The sequence below is a fragment of the Octopus bimaculoides genome, chromosome 20 (assembly GCF_001194135.2).
Source record: "Octopus bimaculoides isolate UCB-OBI-ISO-001 chromosome 20, ASM119413v2, whole genome shotgun sequence".
NCBI lineage: Eukaryota > Metazoa > Mollusca > Cephalopoda > Octopoda > Octopodidae > Octopus > Octopus bimaculoides.
The window spans coordinates 47,055,115-47,058,388 of record NC_069000.1 but is presented as its reverse complement, the minus strand read 5'-3'; the positions used below and the strand labels follow the sequence as shown (position 1 = coordinate 47,058,388).

General features: G+C 39.3%; 1 long non-coding RNA gene across 2 annotated transcripts in view; it reads left to right on the top strand.

Annotated features, from left to right (window-relative positions):
* Nucleotides 1-945: 945 nt before the first annotated feature.
* LOC106871281 (uncharacterized) overlaps nt 946-3,274 on the top strand; it is a 10,042-nt gene continuing 7,713 nt past the window's right edge. Inside the window, exon 1 of one of the 2 annotated variants that reach the window (XR_001409647.2) lies at nt 946-1,271. This is a non-coding gene — a long non-coding RNA (uncharacterized LOC106871281). The remainder of the gene's footprint in view (nt 1,272-3,274) is intronic. The other variant, XR_001409646.2, reaches the window with a different exon arrangement.

The window sequence follows — 3,274 nt, the reverse complement described above, 5'->3', positions numbered from 1 at the left end:
TTCATCCTTTCGGGGTCGATAAATTAAGTACCAGTTACGCACTGGGGTCGATATAATCGACTTAAACCGTTTGTCTGTCCTTGTTTGTCCCCTCTGTGTGTAGCCCCTTGTGGGCAGTAAAGAAATAGGTATTTCGTCTGCTTTTTTCATTTTGAGTTCAAATTCCATTGAGGTTGACTTTGCCTTTCATCCCTTTTGGAGTCAATAATATAGGTACCAGGTGTGTACTGGGGTCAATGTTATTGACTTAACCCTCCTCTGAAATTGTGCCAAAATTTGAAACCGATATTATTATAGTTCTATATTTAAGATCACGGGCATATGGCGTAGTGGCTAAGAGCGTGGGCTACTAACCCTAAGGTTCCGATAATAATAATAATAACATCAAAAAATACCTTAGGAATGAGAACCCAGGTTCGAAATTTCCCCCAGACACCATGTGAAGGCTGGAGGGTATATCAGCTGAAACGACAACAACAAACAAGATGGGGACAAATATCCGTCAAATGTAAATAATGTAAATAATGTAAGCAATATTATTATTGTATGTAAAATGGTGAACTGGCAGAATTGTTAGGATGACGGAGCAGTGAAGATAAAGGTTAGTGGTCGAATGGAGAGGAAGCCATTGGAGTAGTTTATTATTCGAAATGTGTTGATAGGGGGAACTTTGTGAAAGTTGACTGAGTGACCCCTTTATAGGGATATGGTTGAGAATATTTGAGTGTGAGGCAGCAACACAACCACCATCACCACCAGCACCACCACTATCATCACTAACACTACCTCTCTCACTACAACCACTGCCCCCTCCAAATACACCACCACCACCTCCAACAACAACAACAACAACAACAAACAATCGTTTTGTGCACATATCCGGTTGTGACAGAATTGACAAAACACATTCACGCACGCACACACACACACACACACTTTGACTACTTTTATATATATATACACATATACATGCATACACATGTATGTACGCAGTATATATATTTGTTTTACACACACTCTCTCTGTATCTCTCTCTATAATACACACACACAGATATACAATATAAACATTTATACATATACATATATATTCACACACAACAGCATACACACACACACACACCCATATCAGTGTGTATTTAAACGTGCATGTATATGTGTGTGTGAACATAGAACAGTTTATTCACAAAGCTAACATTTTAACTCGATTGTCACAAGTGGACTGTCACAATATTACTGCCATGTCGTTGTTTAATTGTTGTCGGAAAAAAGGTAGGCTGTCTTTCTGTTTTAATCTATGTATACACGTACTTATGTATATATAAATATAAATATACTTAATTATTTTTACAAATTCTATATACATACATATAAGAAATTCTTTATACGTCTATGTAACTTTTATTTACATATATAATTATGTATACACACACATATATATTTATATAGATATATTGAATCTTTGCGTCAACATATACCTCCTTGCGACAATGTAATCTTTAATCTAATCAAGATATCTTTGGTCTGAAGAGTGGCTGGAGGTATATACCTCACTTGTGGCTTCACTCGCTCTGAAACATATGTATCCCACATTTCCCATACTCCATTCCGTAACTCTTGTATATATATATATATATATATATATATATATATATATATATATATATATATATATACATACGTGGTTGGATTTTTATATCTTTTACTTACTTTTTCCCATGCCTATTAGAGTAACTTCCCTTTATTCAACGTTTTTTTTTTTCTTTCTCCATAGCTTTTTGTTTTAATAACTGATTAGGGTGTCCTTTATCCCGGGCATCTAAAACTCTGAGTATTATTATAACAACTAAGTGGTTGTCCTTTATTATATATTTATAGATAAATTCCTCTATTTACATAATATCGAGTTCTCATTCATTCTTTTGTTGTCTTATTATTATTATTATTATTATTATTATATATAAGATCCAGAGATCGAAGTGTTGGAAGAAAGTTGGCTTCAAGCAGTCTAGTAAATATAAAAGCAACTTCCAGGGACGATAGTGGTTTATTGAGACGGAAGATGGTGAATTTTTTCTTTTTTGTATCGGAGTATAGGCTTAGGAGTGGTTGTGTGATAAGTAGCTTGCTTCCCAACCACATGGTTCCGGGTTCAGTCCCACTGCGTGGCACCTTGGGCAAGTGTCTTCTACTATAGCCTCAGGCCGACCAAAGCCTTGTGAGTGGATTTGGTAGACGGAAAACTGAAAGAAACCCGTAGTATATATATATATATATTGTGTGTGTGTGTATATGTTTGTGTGTCTGTGTTTGTTCCCCCAATATTGCTTGACAACCGATGCTGGTGTGTTTACGTCTCGGTAACATAACGGTTCGGCAAAAGTGAATGATAGAATAAGTACTAGGCTTACAAAGAATAAGTCCTGGGGTCGATTTGCTCGACTAAAGGCAGTGCTCCAGCATGGCCACAGTCAAATGACTGAAACAAGTAAAATAGTAAAAAAGTACGATAAACTCAAAAAAGTTCTTTTCATATTTCACGGTAAGTGACCAGGGTTGGCTGGAATGCAAGATTAGATAATGTCCAGGCCACACACATTTCATAGCGAGCGGAACCTCAGAAGTGGTCAATATCCAGGCAAGGTGCATACTGTTGGCTACTCTTCTGACCAAGGATATCTTGGTTGAGAGTTTACATTATTGCAAAGAGGTACATGTTAACATATGGAAGATTCAATCAGAATGATTAACCCGTGGAAGAGGTAGGCCCAGGAAGACCTGGGCTGAGGTGGTGAGGCAAGACCTTCGTACATTGGGCCTCACCGAGGCGATGACTACGGACCGAGACCTTTGGAAATGGGCTGTGCGTGAGAAGACCCGGCAAGCCAAGTAAGATCGTTGCCAGTGCCCCTGGACTGGTTCTTGTGCGGGTGGCACATGAGATGCACCATTTTGAGCGTGGCCGTTGCCAGTACCGCCTGACTGGCTCCTGTAGGATTTTCGAGCGAGATCGTTGCCAGTGCCCCTGGACTGGCTTGTGCGGGTGGCACATAAAAGACACCATTTCGAGCGTGGCCGTTTTCGTGCGGGTGACACGTAAAAGCACCCACTACACTCTCTGAGTGGTTGGCGTTAGGAAGGGCATCCAGCTGTAGAAACTCTGCCAAATCAGACTGGAGCCTGGTGTTGCCATCCGGTTTCACCAGTCCTCAGTCAAATCGTCCAACCCATGCTAGCATGGAAAGCGGACGTTAAACGATGATGATGATAGATGT